The following is a 21471-nucleotide window of genomic DNA, read 5'->3' on the forward strand; positions in this document are numbered from 1 at the left end:
TGAAAGCCTAGTGCTTCTGTTACTGGGATTTTGCTTGGACCCTTCTATTCTGTTTTATCCTAAAGGAGATGGCTTACTAGTGCAGGTCATGTGTTGTCACTGCTGGCCTTATCGTGACAAAATTGGGATACCAGTGGCCTCATGCTCCCTAGAATCCTTTTTTGTTTGCACACCCTGTACTAAAGTAGGGCTGTTGCTAAGGCCAGCAGCACTATGGGCATTCACAAAATTAATCTGACCCCTAGCATTTCTTCTGTCCTCAGGTTTTAGCTTGTGGTCTGAGTGTTTATCTCTTGCAGTCATGAAAAGGAATGCTCAGTAGTGCTGCCATAATTAATACAAGAATTAGATGTAAATGAAATGATCGTACTAAGTACTACTTTACTTGGCAGCAGTTTGAGACCTGCAGTGTGTTCTAGTTTACAAGCTGTTAATAATGAATAAGTATATTTTTATATGACGTTTACAAACAACCAGCAAGAGCTTGTTTCTGGTGCATGGTTTGAACCTCAGCCAAAAGTTTCATTTCTTGATAAGGTCAGTGTTGTCAGATCTTTAGATTCAACTACACAGAGCACACTTGTGGTCCTTAGTCACAGTGAGACTGTGCTAGCATCTCAAAAGTGGCAAAGTTGTGGAACTTTAGAGCCTGGTATTATAGCTGAAACGAAGAATTCTTTTACATGGTGCCGAGGCTGATCGCAGGAAACAATTTCAAGTTGATAACAAGAGGGGTTAATTGGCAAGTAGTTAAAACCAATGCGTCATTTATGAGCCATTAGAATCTGGCAGAAAGAGTTGATGGCTGCTTTGTCTGAAGAGCACAGATTCTCCTGAAACACATTTAAATCTATGTGGTTTTCTTGTAAGTTTGTGAAAATTGGGACAAAAAAAATCATCTTCAGCTGTTATAAGATGATATAGCCAGAATACAGAAGGGAGCAAAGAATGATCTCTGAATTTTGTCTAAGTGGTCTCTTATGTGATCATATGTATAACATACAGTTATGTGATCATAACTGTAGGTCCGGTCCTGCAGTGCTGTGTGCAGATGGAGTCTCGTATTGCTAAGGAGCACCGTGTACTTCACACTGTTAAAACTGTGCCAACAGCCATTTTTATGCACCAGCTTGTGACTTGGAAGGAAAGCATGTAACGTGGCAGATGCTCATTGATCTCTCATCAGACTGTTCTCTGTGGCTATGATCCTTAAGAAACCATGCCTTTATGCCTTTGAAGTGTCTCTTCTTCACTTATTATTGTTCAGCAAGTTATTGGAAGGCTGACAGTACCCTTTTAATGTCAACTACTCTGTACATGTTCTAGTAACAAAAAAATAATAATGTTGGGACATTCATCCCACCCTGCCACCCTGAGGAAACATTGTCACTAGATGTGATTGTTGTCCAGTTCTAATTGAGAGGGTTTCCCAAGGAAACGTGGATCACTAGGCAGATTAGAAGCACTGGTTAATAATGCTTCTAAGCTTTTCTGAATTTTCGATCCAGTAGGATAAGACTGGCAGAGTCCTTAAAGTAGAAGTTGTAAAAAAAAAACCCACAACAATTTGTTTCTTCTGTCAATCTAGTAATTCTAGTTGCTTTGTTTATAACCTTTTTTTCCTTCTGTAATGTTCTTTTAACTGGATTCTCATTGCAATAAGCGGTCTATTTTCTTGGATAAAAGCTGGAGTAAGTGGCAGAGTTGCGTAAAGTGTTTTACCTGGAATAGTTGGTTAGTTGGTAGTGGGAAGTCAGAAGGGAGTTGTGGGAAACTGCGAGACATAGCAATTACAGGTAAAATAGCATACGGCCTATGCTAATGCTTAGCATTATACAGAAGTTCAGAATTTCTGCCCTGCTGAAAGCATTATGTGCTGGTATTTTCATTTACTTAAGCATCTTCTGTAGAATTCAGCTCTGTATCCTAAAATCCAGTCATTTATCCAGTCATTCTGTCATCCATGCCTGGCATTGTTGCTCAGTATTCCCACCGAATGCCTAAAGGGATAAAAAAAGTACATTTTTTTGGACCCCATTAAATGACAAAATCCAATGTATCACCATCTTAAGAACAGTTCATTTGGTCCCGGAGTATGTTGATTAGGGTACTTCAGGTCTTCTGTGTACTCCTGCCTGCAAACGTCTTCATTTTCATATAAATGCTAGACTCTCTGGCATGATGCTCTCCTCTTCTGGCAGTGTGTTAGTTCACTTCTCTTTGGAAGTTAGAAGGAGCCGGTCTCAGTCATGTTTGTGTCAGGCATCCTGCAGGAGAGCCTCACTGCTCACTGCCTCTTGCCTTTGCCTGTCTCCTCTCCCTCCCCCCAACAGCGTGGCCGAAGCCGTGCCCGTCTCTAGCCCGTGCTCTGCTGTGTGACGCGGGGCTGTTGCATACCACTGTCACGGCTCAGAGACCTGAGGCCTTTTTCATGAGGAGACTGGTTTTTCACTTGCCAAAAATGAGCTTTAATGACATCGACTGTGGTGGGAGGGAACTGGCCGTGTTTTTCAGCCACCTCTCCCACGGCAGAGGACTTTGCTGCTGCTGGCGGAGCCTGTAGGATCCTGCTGGCCTAAACTTCTCTCCAGCAAGGTGGAGCTTGGAGGCACATCTTTGGCTCTGATACATGCTGATAGACAGCGCGTGAAGCACGAGGCAGTAATCCTTCTCTGTCCCCATTCTGGTCACCCCAATGTCCTCCTCCCATGCCACGTCCCTTGCACGCTTGTGGTGCCAGCCCATGCTGTGAGAGAGGGTCGGGAGGAACCTGTCTGGGAGGTGAGCAGGCAGCAGTGGCTAACTAACCTCCTTCTGCCACTGAAACCTCACCTTCGGAGCCCCTCGCGGTGTCCCCTCTTCCCGTTGGAGAGAAGCCATCCTTCCTGGTGAGATCCTGTGGTACTGACCCAGGATGACCCAGTTAGATGAGGTGCTGCTGGCCTGAGCTGCAGCTCGAGCTCGGGAGCCACCCTGGTTTGCAGGCTTCCTCTGAAGATTTCTCTGCCAAAGCAGTATCGCTCTGTAAGGGCTTGTATGGGTTTCAGGGACGTAGCACTCTTCCGCTCAGTCTAGAGGTACAGAAATTACTTTTTTTGTTTCTTGGATAGGTTAATGTAGGGGGTCCGTAATGGAGGGGCCTCCACAGGGCACGTACTAGGTACAGCGTTTATTCATGGAGCGGCTGGAGTCTGTAGTTTGTGATTTGCAGTAGTTAGTATAGATGAGGATGAATGCAAAGACTGTAATCACCTCAATACTTTCTCATTGTTAGATGTGTGTCTGCTCCCACCTCATAATGTCTCTAATCGCCATTAATAAGTTATTGAACATGTATATGATGCTTGTGAGAAACTCTTAAGTGTCTGGTCCACATCCCCTGAGCGCACCTCTTCTGTAGCATCGGAGGACAGTAGTGTAATAAATCAAATGAAATGAAATAATGTGTAGAAATGAAAGGAAGTAATGCACAGAATGGGAAAAGATGTCTATTGCACGCTTCTTCCAAGCAAAATTTTTCAGCAAAGTGTTTTTTATTTAGCTAGTGAAGGACAACAGATACTTTTGGGGAAGTCTGTGAAGCCAAAAGAATAGTACAGGAAAATGGATGTCGATACTAAAATTTGAATTGTGTAAGTGTATCATTGAGTACATGGATCTATAATTCAGATCAAAAGATTTATTTAAAAACTCTTTTTTTTTTTTTTTATAATCACAGGCAACCCAAGAATTATTTGTGTTTTTTCTCAGAGTTGTTGTTATAGATTGTTCAACAAGGAATTGAATAATCGCCTGTTTGTAATGTATTCTTGATCAGATAGTTGCAAGTATTTGATATTTGATTTTGGGTGCTCTTAATTAGAACCGACAAACATTACTGTGCATTGACCATATGAAAATAACTCTCTGAAAACTTTCCGCTTCACTTGCTCTCCTTAAATGTTACTGCTCAGTAGATACAAACCCATGAACACAGTCAAAACTTTCTCATTTTAAAATGCAACTGGACAGTAGCCAAAACATATTGTGTTTCATTTTTTGAAGACAAGGACCAAAACAGTCGTCTTGTTCTCTGCTTCTTACATCTTTGTGAATAGGTACAAGCACTTCCAGTATGGGGAGACAAAGGGAATTCGATGTTGTAGTAGCGTGCAGAAAACTGCTGGTAACATGAGAGAGCAGGATTTGCCCCAGGGTCAGGAGGTAAAAGTTCAGTCCAGGCAGAAGCTGGTGTGCCTCCATGGGTAGCTTCCCAGTCTTTTGATTTTAAGTGCTAAGAAATACGACTGCATTTAACATATAAATGTTGTTGGGTTCAGTATGATGGAGGAATTTGGAAAGCCTTTTTATTGTTATTTCCCACATCTATTTTAGGCTGTATGAATAACAGAAAAATAGATTGAAACAAGACAAATGCTGAACTAAACTGTGGTTTTTAGAAATGCACGTTATAGTCACGTAGCTTGTGAACAGAGCAGTTGTTATGGTGAGTGGTACAACCTGAAAACATACATAAAAGGGACTACAACAATAAATTTATGAAATAACAAGTATGACTCATAAAAGGAACAATTCATTTCTTCAAGCATTTTATAAATGTTTCTGACAATACTGTAAACTAAATCTCACCTATTAGCAATGCTTTTGAATAGATTGTGAAATGTTATTCAGAATCATACTCACAAGTCGTCAATCTGTTTTGTTGTAATTCCTATGTCATCATTTATTAATACGCTTCTGCTTGTTGTGATTTCTACCAGAAGAACTATTAGTAACAAAGACAATTTCTCTGTGATAGCGAACAGCATAGTGTCAACATAATCAAAAATATGAAATAATTTATACCCAAAGGCTTCATTGTTTTAATGGGAAAGTACCAGATTGGCAACAAGGTTTAATGCAAAGGTCGTGTGCTTTTGCTGGATTCAGGTTGTTTTACTCCTGATTTAACAAATCGAATCACAGCTCAAAAGCTGCTGAGCAATCAGCTTGGGTACAGGGTTTCTCTGTTGTGGGAGTTAAAATTCTGGGGTTGTCTTCTGTTTTGAGGACAATATTTGTAACAGTGCTGAATAACCCATTGGTTCTTTATTTATGCACAGTTCATGCAGTGATAGGGAGATGGAGGTGCCGGACCCAGAGGAGCAGAGTCCAGCGATGCCCAGAAGAACATCGCTGTCTCTCTTCTCCTGTAGCACTGCAACGGCTGTTCCTGGGACCTGTCCCAAAGCCACCTTATTCAGCAGCTTCTGCCTCAACCTAGGTGGCCCCAGGCACTTTGGAGGGTTCTGTGCACCCTTCCCAGACATATCTGATAAGTTAATAACGTCTGGTAGGTCCTGGGACTCCCAGCTGGAAGGGGCGAACCACCCTGCTACAGACAACCTGGCAAGGTGGTAGCTTAGAAATAAAACATGCTGCAATCCTACTGTCGTAGCTGTTACAGTGGCAAGATGTTTTCTTTAAGTATTCTTAGTGGAATAAGCTGCTGGCTCCAGGCTGCAAGTTACCCAAGCTGGGGGCAGCACCCGTGGCCTGAGCCCCTGCTCACGGAGCCTTGGCGCTGCCGGACACGAGGCTGCGCGAGCAGCAGCAAAGAGCAGTCAGGAGTGTAAATTGGTGTGGAGTGAAAAATCAATTGTCCTCATTTCAGTAGCATTATGACAGATGGTTAAACTTTCTTTTTTCTTTTTATTTTTTCCTTTATTTCCATAGTACTAACAGTAACTCCCGCCCCGTCCCCGTCCCCGTCCCCCCCCCCAAAAAAAAAAAAAAAAAAAAAAATTCCCCAAACCCCAGGGCATATTTTCAGGTGATGGTGAAAAACAGAAGCCCACGAAATAACTGTTCACAAAACTTTTAGGCCTGTTGCTGCTTTTGCGTTCAAGCAGGAAACCTTTATACTGCTGCTGTGGCTGCTCTTCTGGCAGTACTGGCAAGAGTCATTTCAGCAGAACAGAATTCATTTTTCTATGTGATCTCTTTGGTTCTAGGCAGTCGGTATCTAGAACATGGTACTTGCCACATTCTAGAAATTGCCAAGAAGACAAGAGGGGTTTGTATTTAAGTGTTATTAAGTTCACTGAACAAGTACATGTTTGGGTTGAAATATATCTAAGCCTAATTTTCTGTTCCATCTGTAAAACTGGAGAACAATATTTCAGTGTCAAAATGTTTTCTTCTAGCAGTTTTTGCATTAGTTTGCTTTTTCTGTAGATGAACTAGGCCAAGTCAAACAAAGTTAAAACATAAAAATATTTTTAGAAGAGCTTGTTAATGTAAAACCAAAATATTCCTTTTAGATTAAACAAACATTTTACCTTATCTTGACATTTATTTTTTCCTAAATACTCCCCCAGTCTGTCCGCAATCTACTTAAAACAGAGTTATAGAGTTTTTTCTTCCTTTTACTTCTCCCCCCCCCCCCGCCTTTTTTTTTTGGTTCAGTGCCCAAACAGAAATCCATTATTCACAGGGCTCTATTGACAGAGCAGACACTGAAATCCTGTTGGAATTCAAGCGAAGAGTAAAGGGAAGTAAGGTAATCAAAGCAGTGTTATTTTAAGATCCAATATTATGTTCTGTCAGAGCTTGACAGTGAAGCTCTGCTGTTACGGAAGCTGAAGACTCTTTGGAGGTAGAATATTAATAACGGTGTGCTTGGCTACCTGTCGGTACTTGCAGCTGAATCACAGTGTGTCCTGTGGTCCCTAAGAACGGTGTCGGTGGAGACAGCTTGCGAGGTGTACTGTGCTGGGTGCACAGCATCACGAGAACCAGGAGCATCCCAACGGGATCCCTTCAGAAGGAAGGGGCTGCAAGTGGAGATGATGTCTGCTGTTGGTCCTGGCTGAGGGCATGAAGCTAGCAGCTTTCTGAGTGGTTCTGTGCTAACGTAAATCTCAGCAAAGCCAAGTTCTTACCGGGGGAGAATTCTTGAATTTTTTTTTTCATTTTTGAATGGATTAATGATACAGAATGAATTTGTAGAGTCTGTTTAATTTCTCAGAGAAAAGATTTGCTGTGTTCAATTTATTGAAAGTAAGTTGTAGATAAGTTCTTTCTGACATATCAGAATAAGAACTTAAATCTCCATCGATGCGTTGTGTCCCATGACAAAACGCCATGTCTAAGGGTACATCTAGATTTCATTTCTCCTGTGAGAGTACTATAAGCTTAGATTGTGATCATTTTTTGGTTTAGAAACTGAAACATTTGGAAGCAAAAGAAGCAGTTTTGTTTGTAAAATTAAAATGTTTGTTTTCCAGTTAGCGTGGAAATGCACCTATCTTTAATCAGACCTTAATACATGGAGTAACAAAAATCAGTTTTTCTGCAACAATGCTTTTTTCCCAGATCTGCCTGTATCTGGGGCAGGTGGAGAGTGTGCTTCTAGTGATGTGCAGCGGGTAAGAGAATGGTGTAAAGCTAGAAGTTAAATAGCTTGGTCAGTGGGTTAGGAACTTGTGGCTTCTTAAATTGTTAAGGTTCAAAAGGACAGACTTCTAGTGCTTTGGTCAAATTTGTGTGCGGTCAGCATTAGCAGGACAGAACTTGCAATGGGAGTTTTGCCTGAGGAGGGTGTGATTAATACATACACATTACGGACTATTCATGTAAATGGAAACTGGAGGTGAGACAACTTTGCAACTGTAAGAATTTGGAATTATTTTGTGGGGGATGGTAAAATTATCCAGTTGCTCGACGCACTTGCACATACTATCAATAAAATCAAACAGGTGCCCGCTCTTCTAGGGCTGCAGGTTCAGTTACTGTCACGGGGCTCAGCCTGGCTCACCACGCTGCTCATTCCTCCTCTGTTTGTCAGCGTACCTCACTATACCCCGTCATTGGAGCTGTTGATCCCAAGCCAGTATTTTTTCCTGACTGTTGGAAACACAAATCCTAAAAGGCAACGTGCAAAGCCTTCTAGCTGTTAGATAGGATCCATACTTCTCATTTTGCAGCCGTGGTGGAAGGAGCATATTGCAGTGTAGCATAAAGGCTGGTGAGTATTACGAGTGTTTCAGGAATCCTGAAGAATGGTGTGTGGTTTGCTCAATAGATTTGAGACCTTTTTTTTTTTTTTTTTTTTTTTTTGTAGTCATAAAGATTGATGTGCTTTTTGAGCAGGCTGACTGTTTACGAGCCAGGTGGAGTGGATATAGTTACCTCCATCAAGCCTTACCACACAGCAGCTGGTACCATGCCAAATATTTGATGTCTCCTACTGGAAACATTTAACAAGACAAAATGTGCTTTGTGACCTGCTCTAGGACTGGTGCACTGATGGTTTGAGGACAGACACCATTACGAGTTTGAGCGAATTGACTGTCTTTGCATCTTCTACTGAAACTTATGTCTGCAAAAGAAAGGGATCACCTTTAGGTTAATTTTAGGAGCTGCTGAAAACTAAGAGCTTTCTTGGCTTAGCCATTTAAATAGTTTTCCCTCATTCAAGATCATAGCAAACATATGGCTCACAACCCAGGGAAGGTGGAAACTCAAAAGTCTGTAAGCAATTCTTGTAGTAGCTACATTTGTGTAAATATCCGCGTCTTACAGTCAGGCATATTGTGCTGCAGCACAGGCTAAAATATCGAATGCTGGAAAGCTGGAAGGTTGGGAGTTTGAATCTAGAGGATAAACTCGAACGTACTTTGATTAATTTTCTTTGTCTTTGAATGCAAATATGTTGCATGATTTCCAGCTGAACTGTGGCTGTGCTTTTCAAACGCTGGTGGCGTGATTTGTGTCAGTCAGCCAGAAGGCAGCTGTAATCGGTATCCAGGGCTGCTGTTAGCTCTGTGTAGTTGGCAGACAGAGATACCAGCGGAGCTGATTAGGGATATAGCCAGCTCTCATCCTTCCTGGGCTTGTCAATATAAGGTATTACAGCTACCTGTGAAAGTACGTTTTTCTGTGCCAGCTGAGCTAAGTGTGAGCTGTGGTTGGTGCAGAATGCCCTTAAATGAATTTTTATGCAAAACTATGATTCATTTCAAGTATCTGGTGCATATCTGTATCTATTTGATGCCTAACATCTCAAAAAGATGTTTTTCAGGACTTCAGGTGGTTAAAATGGTGAGGGCAAAGGCTGTATCTTCCCTATCTGAAGGCTATGTCTCCTGTTTCAGGAGAGAGGAGATGGATTTTCAAAGATGCAGCTCCCACTTGCACTAGTGAAAGGGAGCAGCAGGTGCTGATTATTATTTTTTTTTTTTTTTTAAATGAACCTGAGCTTCAAACACCTGTAGATTTGGAACAAAGGTTCAAGGTAGCCCTTTCAGAAATGGGATTTATAGCATTAAGAAAAATATAAACATCGGTTATTATGGCAAGAAGTGTATTGCCCTTTATGTTTTAAATGTTATGGAATAAGTTTGACATAAGTTGATCTGAGTTTGTGGTAAAGGTTACCTAAAGAGCATAGTGTGTGTGTGTGACCTGTGGGTCTGTTACATTGGTGCAAGAGGTTGGAAGAAACTGTATAGAAGGATTAATATTTCTGTACTAGGCTCGTGCAAACATACACATTTAAACTATTTATTTAAAGCCTGTTTTTTAATGTCTAGGGAATCTTTACTGAGTCTGATGCTTTCTAGTCTTTCAATTATGAGACAGAAATAAGGTTCCCATATGGTATTTCATAACTGCAAAAGTATTTGTAGTTAATTTTTTAAGCCTGGAAAAGAAATCTTAGAATAGATTTATTTGGTTTTGCCCCTCACATTACCTTGTAGACAAAAATCCCACGTTGTTTTGGTAAGAAATGAGAAAAATACCTGTAAGCACCAATAGCAATTCCAGTTTTCTCAGTGAAATGGAGCATGCAGCATAAAATACCTGTTTGGCTGTTTTCTTTAAACTAAGCATAATTTCACATACATGTCGAATTAGTTTTCATTTTAGAGAGTTACTGTATTTCTTAGGGAACACTGATTCAACAAAGGGGGATAGTGAGCAAAATCAAGGATCCTTCTTGAACTCTGTTTGAAAGGTAGGTACATGACAAGTTTGAAAATTAACTTAGGTGGATAAAAGAGGAAGGAGGCTACAAGGATTGATTCGCAAAGTGTTATTAAGGACAGGATTCTGGATCTGCAACCTGAAGATGCTGAAGTTACCAGGATGAGCACATGGAAGATGTGACAGTGACGAATAATCCCATTCATAGGGATTCTGTTTTTTGGAATTAAACAGGTTCCAAAAACGGTTAAGGATTTCACTGTTTTTCTACTAGTGAGCCAAGTGTTTAACATACTGAGAAATTTTCCTCACTCCTTATATATAACTTGGTAATGTTTGCATTAAATCTGTCAAACATGCAGCACTGGGCACACAATCTTGAGGGATATAGGAAGTAAGGATGCTCTATTAGACCTTTTTATCCTCCTCACCCCAAGCAGAGTCTCTAAGGCATTTTATGCTTTAGTCCTACCCTTGACAGTTCTGATACATATAAAGGGACATATTGAAAATAACCAGTGGCTATTCATAGCATTCACATCAGTGGTATTTTCACCTGGTTTTGACATGGTGCCCTTAGAGCCTCTTTACAGTGTTGCGACCTCAAAACTTCCTCAGGCTTTAGTTTCCTACCCATAATATCCCCTTGAGATACATGAATTCAAAGCCTTTTGCATTATTACTGTCCTTAAGCCATTCATCTTTAACCAGATATTACAGCATATGTATAGGACACCATTTACACGACCTTTCTGAAATTTTCTGGTGTTCAGCAGAAGGGTAAGCAGCACAACAGTATATCCTGTTTTCCTGAGGATGCCAGGTTAAAACAAGCCAGAAAACATTTTTTAATGCCTTTGATATTTTTCAAATTCTTGATGGCAAGAAAATTGCCTAATTCTCTTCGTTCAAAATTATTTTAGCCAAGATTTTTTTTTCTATGAGAAATAGTCAAAACAGTATAAAGGCTTTAAATTAAACAGAGATTAATTAAGAGAGAATAAAAAACATTAGGGTAGAGAAACACTGTTTTATTGTGTTCTGTATGTGGGGTTTAGTGGGCTGGAATCCAACTCATACGATCTAACATACAAAAGAACAAATAGTTTCAAAATAAGCTAATTAAGTTCTGTCTGAGGTAGTATCTAGGAATTTATTTTCATGGGAGAATTATGAAAAGAAATAAACTAAACCTGCCTCTGCAGACAGGACTCTGAGATGTCCGTAACACCAGCGGTGTGTGGGGCACGGGGCTTCCCGCTGTCTCAGCCTGCAGGAGGATTTGGGGCGTGGGGAGAGGAGAGATGAGGATATGTCGGGGCTGGAGACAGGGCTGGGAGCAGCCTGCAGCCCTGAGGTCTCCGTGCTCGCTGGTCCTCGGAGCAGGTGACGGAGCTGCCCTCGAGCGCTGGTGGTGTGCTGTGCTGCGGGGTCAGCACCAAGTTTCTCCTGAGGTTTGTATAAGGGAATAATTTGAATCTTAACTTCAATAGACAGCTTCTTACATTGATCTCTGACCACAGCCTTTTAGCGGAGGAAGAAAGAAGTGTTGTTTTTTTTTTTAATGTAATTTAATCCTTTCCTGCTGGGTGGCCCTACAGAAGGCTTTTTCTGTGGCTGAAATTCCTTTGGCGCTGCACGTTGTGTGCTGGGCAGGAACGATTGTGAGAGCCACCTTTATACGGTAGTTCCGAAGGCTGTTGAGTGGAAATTAAAGATAAGTGTTACCCTTATCCTTGAGTTTCTTTTTATCAAGCTGTTTATGAACTGGAGCTGATGAAAAACAATTTAGTCACTTGTTTTGAGGTTAATGGATGCTGGAGGGGGAAGGCTCCCGCCTTAAAATAAGAAGTTTTGGCAAACTTTTAAGTAAGAATTCAGGACGTGGAAATTCTGCGCTAGTTCTGCACTACTGAAATTGGCTCTGGGACATATTGATCTGTCAGATTTTTAAAGTAAATCTTTCTCTTAGTTCTAATTAAGTATTTTAATGCCAGTACTCTCCATTAGGCAGCAGTTTGTGATTAGTCAGGTGGTTGTAATGGAAAGAGTAGCACGTGTGATGAGATGGTAGAGAAGTCACAGAGGAGGGAAAATGGCCATGGGATGCAGCTCCTAAATGCTCTTTAACGTCCTCCTGTTGGCAGGTTTCCCACTGAATTCAGTGCGCTCTGTGAGATGGGATTCGATCCTCACACAGATCCTGGCTGGTGTTGGAAACACAAGTTCAGTGGACCTCAATATAGGACATGAACTCTGACGTTGTGACAAGAAATAATGCTAAGAACAGCCATAAAAAGGGAAAACTCCTAATTCCTCCAAAACTTTGAAGCTAAGCTATTAAGAGTAGATTACATTATCGCATTTGTTTATCTCTGAATTGAATCTCATATTTAATAAATGGTGGCTTTTGTGAAGCGCTGGAGTGAATGTGAATTAGCGAGTTGAGAAAAATTAGCTCTTCGAGGAGATTGAGAACAATTTAAAATTCCATTGTTAGGTGTTTTCCTTTCTGTCTGTATGAAGCATGTCTGTAATTGTCTCAAATTAGGTACTGCCTTTGTTTAGAAGAGTTAAACAAGTAACAGGATAAGATATCTCATAGTTCCTTTTTAAATAAACAGCCTGTTCGGTTTTTATCTTTGGGTGGTTTGCAAATGTCAGAGCAAATTTTTTGAAGGGAATGTATATAAGAGGTGGAGTTTCTTTAGTAACTGAATCATCCTGTATTGTTGTGATGTATTTTCCAATTTTGAAACCTGGTCTTCCCATACTGCATGATTTTAGCATATCCGTTTACCATGGTTCTTAAACCAGATGCATTATTTAAAAATTTGTAAGGAGATCTGGGAATTAGACTGTAAGCATAAATCTGTTCAGTGCCTTTCTGGCAGCTGTGGTCTATATTTTGCCATCATTACCTGATGGTGTTGCTACCAATGGATCCTCACATTGACCCAGTAATTACCAAGTCCAGAAAGACAAAAAAGGAAAAGAAAGAGGAATGAGCCAAAACACCCATGTGATGGTCATCCATGGCTCAGCAGCTATGCACGTAGGAGACAGTGCTTTTTCCTTTCACGTCACTGAGGAGGGAAAAACAATCATGCAAAATTAGTTCCTGGCTTGGTTCTGCAGCTAGTGGTGCCCGTGGGGATTCAGGCACTACATCCAGTGGGAGACAGATGTGGTTTGAAAAGTGACTTTTCTGGACTTTTCTGGAAGAAGTGATAATATTTAACTGCCCCAGCAAGTGAGCAGGGAGTTGCTGAGACTGTTGGGAGGAGGATTATCACCTCTTCCAGGGAAAATATCTCTTTAGCAAGATACAGCTTTGATGTTCGGGTATCATTGGAGCCCTGGTAACAAAACTAGATCTTTTAGGGATAGCAGAAGGTATGACAGAATAAAAATTAAGATGGGAACACACAAATATTAAAACAGTAGTGCTGTTTGGAGGCAGAGGGGATTGATGGAGGATTAGAATTTGCAGTTTGATAGATAGTAAAGAAATGAAACAGTGATAATAAGGGTACAGTAGAACTTGTTTGAGTTAGTTTGGGGACTAGTGGAAGGTGTCCCTGCCCATGGCAGGCAGGTTGAAACTAGATGATCTTTAAGGTCCCTTCCAAAGCGAACCATTCTATGATTCTATGACTTTGGTGGATGGACAAAGTCACTTCCAGGTGCTGTGAGATCCACCTGTGCTCCCTTTCTATATCTCCTGTGGCACTGCACCTGCATCTGTCCCTGATCTGGGGATTGTTTCTATTTGTTACTGGCAAATGTGGGTGGGATGTAAAATAACAATTCTCTTTTGTAGTGAAAAAGCGATGACCCAGCAGAACAGGTAAGTCTTCGTTAACTTAACGATAGACTGTTGGGCAGTTCTGTAGAAATGGTTCCATCCATGCTTGAAGTAGGGGGAGATGGGGCTTGGCTATCCATAGTAAATTGTAGAAATCAAGGTGATCCTGCAAGTTCCTATTCCATTTTTTGTTACCAGATGCAAAATTCCCATTAAATGTAACATAGCAAAAATCCTGGCTCCCCTCCCGCTCCCCCCCCCGCAACAGATTTCTCAAGTTTAATACAAAGTCAGCACTGTTTTGTTGCATGCTTCGTGCTGTGTCAAAGGAGACTAGAGCCAAGAGGGTGTTTTGTTCTTTTTCATGGTGTTTACAAATAAAGCTGACTGATTTGGTAACTCTCTTGGAAAGTCTCTGAGACTGTAAATTTAGCAGAGTACTCCCTGGGCATGCATAGATCTAAAGATAGCAGTTTCTTGCCTATCAATAAGTATCTTAAGGCCTTTACTTTTAATGCTATATAGGGCTTAAATCCCAGGAAAATAATTCCACTACCGCTGTTCATTTATATCATACGAGTCTGCATTAATTCAGACCAGGCTAGCTTTTCTAATACATTATTTATTTAGGTCTTCAAAATGTCTGTGGTACAGCATGTGGTCGACAGAGCATATTCTTGTTTGTTAATATTATATGGCAACCTGTTTTCCCAAGATGCTTAAATAAATGAATACCTTCAGATAAAACTCTGAGTTTAAAAGCCACTTTTTTTTTTTCCTGTTGTAACAACAGCATCCCACAACCTTAGCTCTGATTTCTCTACAACCACATATTTTAAATAGTTCTGGAAAGGTCTTTTTTTTTTTTCCTTTTTTTAAAAATTTTTATGTCTTGATTCTGAATGTCTAGCCCAGCTTTTCCCCCTGCCCCCAGGCAATGGAAGCTTAGAAATACACTTAAATCCAATTAAAAAAACCCTTTACATGAAGGGTAAAGCACTGAGCTCATAATTTCTGACAGTCCACAAAGCTTACAAATCAAAATACATGAGTGTGCTGCGTAAGCGAGGGTGAAACAAATGGTATACAATGCTTGGAAATGAATAAGTCATGTGAATGAACATTGGCATGTACATCCCCAGCCCCATATTAAGATTAAAGTGAGTTGTCTGCTTTACAATTGCATAATTGCTTCTGTGACTGATTTGGTGCTGCTCTGTAATAAGTTGTGAATACTGTATGCTGACCTGGTTAATGGGATGTTTACTAAATGAATATATTTGTATAGTTTAATAGGGGGATGTTTGGAAAAATTAGCAGGATGAGAAAGAATGGCTCAAGAAAGTAATTTTTCCAGCAGGTGCTGGGGTTGTGAAGAGGAAGGCAGGCTGCCTTGCTGTCAGCCCGTGGGGGCTTGGAGAGGGATATTGTGTGGGGCTGGGGCCCCTTCCCTCCGGGCCGCAGGGAGATGGTACCCTTGGCTGGGAGCATCTCTGTCCTGGCTCCCCAGGTGAGCAGGACACGGGGGCGGCTGCTCCGTGCTTAGGGTGCCAGGCTCTGCACCCCGCTGGAGATGGGCGAGGGGCGGGGGGGGGGATGCTAGGGGGAGCAGCCGTCATCCTGCAGCTGCCACAGCTTCATTTTTTAGAATATCTTGAATTTAGCTATTTTAAGTACTATAGACTAAGATAATTATTTCATGAAGTAATATTATCTGCAAATTAACCTTGGATCTTTGCATAGGTTCAGAAAGAGAGAGATAAGGAATTTTATCGCAAATTGCAGACTTACTGGGTTTAACGTAAAGGCCGTGGCAAGTAATACATTTAAACTGCATTTAAGTAGTAAAGACCAGAATATCAAAGTCTAAAAGCAATAAACATTAATTTATTCAGAAAGTTTTTATATTTTCTTTCTAGTTTTTATATGTTTGTTTTTTTTTTTTTACACACTGTCATTTAATGAGGTTATATTCTGATTAAAGTAGAAAAAGAATGAAGTAAAATCTTTTATTTCAGTAGATAAAAACGTAGGTTTTAAAATACATCGGCCTGCCCTGCGCAGCCAGAGCTGGCGGCACCGTTCTGCCCTGGCTCCGCACGGCGGCCAGGCCCGCGGGCCTTTCCCCCTCGTAGAGCGTTCCAGTAGAAATCTGTACTTTCAGCGACAACTGAGACATTTCCTGTAATCCCTTTCGAATATTCACGGGCAGCAGTCCCAGACGTATATTTTGAAGGCTAAATGGTTTGGGATTTATGTACTTTGTTATGTAGGTGCTGCGGGCGCTGCCCCCGGGCGGGCCGGAGCCCGGGCCCGCCGGCTCCCAGCCGGGCCCGCCGCTGGCCGCGGCCGAAGCCCCCGGCACGGCAGGGGACAGCGGGAGAAGCCGGCACCGCCCCGGCGGGACGGGAGAGAGGAGCGAGGCCCCGGCAGCGGAGCGGCCCCGCGGCACCCGGGCCGGGGCGGGCGGCGGCGGGGGGGGCTCCCGGCGCCGGAGCGGAGCCGCCCCCGGGCCCGCGGGCAGCCCCCGGCCGGGCGGGCCGTGCCCCGGGGCCCGCGGAGCCCCGCGGGGGAGCGGCCGTGAGGAGCCCTCCCGGGGCGGGGGCCGGGGGGGAGAATCCCCCCGGGGGGCCGGGGGTGTTCCTGGCCGCCCCGCCGGGCCGGGCCCGGGGCTGGTGGCGGGCGGTGGCCCCGTGCCGGGACCCGGCGAGCGCTGCCCGCGGCCCGGGAGCCCCCCGAGCCCCCCCTCTGCCCGGCCCGGCGGGGGACGGGGGCGCGCGGCACAGCGCAGCCCACCCCACCGGGCCGGCCAGCCTGGGTCGGCCTGTCTGACCCCTCCATGGCCAGACACCGGTGTGTGCCTCAAACACCGCAGCTGCCGCAGCGTGAGGCTTTGGCTGGCTAATGAACCGCCTTCCTAATGAATGAGCCCAGGGCTGGAGGGGCGGCTGTGCTGGGGTATAGGTGCACGGGGCTGCTTCGGGCAGGGTAGCCACACCTTCGTAGCACCTGGAGCTTTTGGTTCTTTGTCCAGAAACATATTTTTTTTCCCCAATAAGCTGTAATTGGCATGAGTGAAGAGCAATAATTAAAATAATATTCATGATGTTTGCATTTTAGCGTGGCACTTTGATTGAAATTGGATCTGCCTTTTCCTCTCCCTTGAGGACCATCGCTTGCTTCGCAGCTAATGAAGTGGAACGAGCACTGTGATCAATATTTATGGTGTCACTCTGGGCACCTGCAGTTCTTTCAACCCTTCTTGCACTGTGGGGCTGGAATGGAGGTTTTTAATGCCAAGCTAATTAATGGCTAACGGTGCAACTTGATGTGAAGTCTGGAAAGACTGTTCTTAGTACTGTGTCTTATGAGGGTCACATGTGCCTGGCACAGATTTGCTAGTTCTCATCGTTGATCAGACAAAAGTAGGAACTTGATTTTCTTTAGTGATGTACTTAAGGGTCCTTCAGTCGTCCTTTGGAGTTAGTTTGAGCTCTCCCTGTGTGGGGAACAACTACCCTTGGGGTACTAGCTGTGTCCACTGAACATACAAGACCACACATATGTATTTTCAACTGAGTTTGTAGACTTCTACCTCGCAGCTTTCCTTCTTATATTCCAGTCTCTACTACAGGTTCCAGTATCTGCTGGAGATAACATATATTTAAGTTCGACATGAATGCTGTGGAGTTAGTGCTAGTCTGTACTTCTACATCTTAACAGTTTGGGGGCTGCTGCCACCTGTGCCAGAATATTTTTTTTTATGTAGCTGCTTATGAAGTCCACAGATTATGGCAGTAATTTTTGTCCAAATCAGCCCTGCAGTACTTCGTTCCATGGCTCTCTTGACTCCTTCAAGGCCTTCCCAAAATAATAATATTATCTTTGAACTCTTGGTGGGTTGGTTCATAGCAAATTTTGCCTGTTCCCTGCCAGTGACAGCAGCTGGAGGCAGTCCAATGTAATTAGTAAGTATTTTGGAGACTGTGCTTTGGCAGCCCTTTTAAATATGTGCAGTGAAAGCAGGATTAGTATGATGCCTCATCTTTTTTTCTCATTAGGGCATCTCTGTGATCTGTAAGCTTATTTAATTGGAAATCAGCCATTCTTATTAACACAGGAGATACCCTTTGGTCCAAATCCTGACATGGGATAAATGTATATAGCTCCCACTAAAGAGAAGGAAAATGCATCCACATACTCCAGGGTGGAAATTTGCCCTTTTGTGTCCATTGCAGTTCTCTTGGAGGAGAATTTCATTTTCTAGTAAAGGCAATAAATTTTTGCTGTTCAGATAAGTGACTACAGAGGTTCATCATCAGGATTTGAAGAAATAAGCCTCCTAAGAAGATGGATGGTGACAAGGGGAGTAAGAGTTGTTATCCAATCATTTGTCATGGTCCAGAACATTAAGATATATGAGTAAGACCCCAAAGGTGTGTAAAAGTTCCTTTCCAGCAGTCGGTTGGTATGTAATAACTTATCCCGTGTAGTCAGCCAGTATTACATGCTCTCTGAAAACTCATTTTGTTTGCATCTCTTTGTATACACAGCACATAAGTGGTAACATCTTATATATTGTTGGGAAGTATTCTATGCATCATCGAAATGGAGCCCCACGGTTACTGAATGTAGAGGCTGACTTCCCCGGTGCTCACGTTAACTCCCTTCTCTCCCTTCTCCATCCCGCTCCAGATGTTAACATTATCTGCCTTGCCTCTTCTGCTGTGATAGTGTTCTGCTCTGGGCTTTCTCCAGAGGCTTTTCCCTCTGACTGTTTGTCTGTGGTTCCCTGCTTTACAGCAGTTTCCCTCTAGTTCTTCCCCTGTCTCAAGGCTTCAAAACCATGTAGCAGCCATGGAGTACAGTGTCAGCTAGTGAAAAACTAAATTAAACATTCATGGTTGTAGAAGTGCTTGTTAGCATATATGTATTAATTCAACACTTCCTGCTGTTTTTCAATATGTTGGGAGGTTATGTTGCCAGTGAGGTGACTTTAAAGTCTGTAGTGGAATACATTTCAAGTAACTACTTGAGAGCAGGTAAAAATCTTGCTCTGCTTACCTAGTTTCAAAGGAAAACCTTTCCCCTTACTTTTTAATCAGTGAGTATTCCTCTCCAAACCAAACATGGTTGAGGATTTTGTTAAATTTCGGAAGGATTTTGTTAAATTCTGGCTCTGCAGCTGGGATAGCTGATCTTCGAAGTTCACCTTAATATAGGAGACATCATCATAGTTTGCTGTGGTCACCTGCTGCCTGCTTTGCTGCTTGTTGCTGGGAAGTCATGCAAAGATGAGGTTTGCTTTGTCTTATCTGGGCTTGCCGTGGCACAGAACATCAGTAGCCTAAATTTGATCAAATGAGCCCGTGAGAGCTTGGTATCATGCACTGAGTCCTACTAAACCCTGAAACTACCTGAAAGGAGGCTGTAGGCGGGGGGGGGGGCGGTCTCTTCTCCCAGATAATAAGTGATAGGACAAGGGGAAACAGCCTCAAGTTGCCCCGGGGGAAGTTTAGGTTGGAGATTGGGAAAAAATTCTTCCCTAAAAAGGTGGTCAGTCACTGGAACAGGCTGCCCAGAGAGGTGGTGGACTCACCATCCCTGGAAGCGTTCAAAAAGTGCATAGGTGCAGTGCTTAGGGACATGGTTTGGTGGTGGCCTTGGCAGTGTTAGGTTAATGATTGGATCTGATGATCTGAAGGGTCGTTTCCAACGTAACTGATTCTATGAGTCTATGAAATCCTCCAGTGCGGCAACTTCATTGCGTCTGTGTGCTGGAGTTAAAAATATGGTCCTCACACCTTTCCCCAGCCTGGTCTGCTATTTTGTAGTCAAAAGGCTTAATTGGCTCCATGTGTTTATGCCCTGGCATTTCTCTCTTGAGCTGGCTCAGGAGGGTGTATCTGACCACTGCTGACTCACAGGCAGCAGATTTTTACTGTAGTTCACTTGACAAGGATTTAGATATAAAAATCTCAGGCTTAGTCCTCAGGGTGGCCTGTAAGCCTGTGTAGGGACATAGATGTGGTGGGAACAGAGTAGTGCTCTGGGAAGATTGTGATGTTGGTGCACCTCGGAGATCTGTGGTTAGAGAAGCCCAAGTCAGGGGCTGGCAGAGTCTTGGCCACTGAGTTTTCAAAACTCCACTGGCGCGATCGCATTGACGCCTGTGGAAGTCGAGCTGGCATGGTGTGCCTCCAGGAGGATAGGGGTGACGGGCCCTATGGGGCTGGGAGTCCTGTTTGGACCATTTCTGGCAGCGTGTCTTCAAGCATTGAGGTATTTGGTCCTGCGGGCATTCTGCAAACTGGCCGTAGTGGGGAGATCTGCTGCTACGGGTTTAGGAGCCATCAAACATCACATGGCCATCTTTCCAGGGAAGCAAAATGCAATTCTTCTGAGTCCCGGCCAAGTAATTACAGCAGTAATAATAGCTATCATTTTCGATGCCTTGGTGCCAATGTAAAGGTTGTTAAGTTGTTTCTTTTATGTCTCCAGAGTAGACTGTTCTGCTGCTTTTTCCCTATTTGTGCCTTATCTGTGACTGAACAATTACCAGGAATGTGATGAGGACACTGCGCAGAAAGTCATCCCCTTGTCTTTTTTCCCAATGACTCTGAGGTGTGTGTGAGTAGTGTGTGAGTAGCTGTTATCTCAGCTGCTAATCAATGAAGCTGGAGCTAATGTGCGAAGTGACCTTTGTAAAGAGAAAGGAGGTTGTGCAATATTATACTTGCAGTTTGAGTCAACTTTTGCACTTTGTCATGTATTTGATAGCATGAGCTGCTTCCTTATTGACTTGTATCAAGCAACTCAAAAGATGCCCAAGATTTGTCTTGTATGTTAGTTGTGATGTTTTCATTGGCCAGGTATCATTAGTGTTACGTGATGACCCCTGATCTTCATGGTCTAAATTCCTTCTGTGTTTTCACCTCTTTGTGCTTTAATTAGTTTGAAGCTATTCTGCACAGGTGTCCACTTCCCAGTTTGGTGGAGTCAATGGGATTTTTACCACTGGAATGAGATCCACTTTACAGCAAGCGGAGGTTGTTCTCTAGCACTTCCCTTCTCTACAGTTTTATAGTGCTTAGGAGTCTGATGGATGGAGAACTCAATTATTTAGCATCTATCAAGCTTTTGCTTACAACGCCTAAACAAACACTAGTATTACCTACTTTTTTCTGAATATATAAAATATAATTCTGCTACATTAATCCACAAACTTAAAAAAGCATATGCTGTTGCTTAACCAGCCCATTTAATGAAATGGATTTTGAATTGGTATTTTAAGTATGCATGAAGACAGCTAGATACCATTTGCGGTGTTAGGATTTCAATAATGTATGGAATTAGCAGGGCTTTTTTATATTTCTGAGCTGCATGCCCTCCGTAGAGTAAAAGTGGTAATAAATATAAGTTCAAAGGTAAAATTTTATTTCTGCGCATGAGAGGAGAAAAAATAAATTAGAGTAATGTAATCATGCTCATATATGTTATGAATTTTGAACAGTGCCTATTAGAAAGTTTGTCAAAATGTGCTTAGCTTTGAAAATACAGATTAACGCTGAAAGTTTTAATATTGTTCTTCCTTATGTGCATATTCCTTCAGAATATAAGTGTAAAATATCTTCTGCCGAAAGCAATTGTCATAAAATGACACTTTCCTATTTTAATAGCTCAATAATCACAAC

The 21471-nt window shown here is 42.6% G+C and overlaps 1 protein-coding gene across 1 annotated transcript in view; it reads left to right on the plus strand.

Moving 5' to 3' along the window:
- Nucleotides 1–21471, plus strand: part of THSD7B (thrombospondin type 1 domain containing 7B) — a 535716-nt gene that overhangs the window by 355231 nt on the left and 159014 nt on the right. The gene's annotated exons all lie outside the window — the stretch shown is intronic.

Source organism: Falco punctatus (genome assembly GCF_963210335.1).
Source record: "Falco punctatus genome assembly, chromosome: 8".
NCBI classification, from domain to species: Eukaryota; Metazoa; Chordata; class Aves; order Falconiformes; family Falconidae; genus Falco; species Falco punctatus.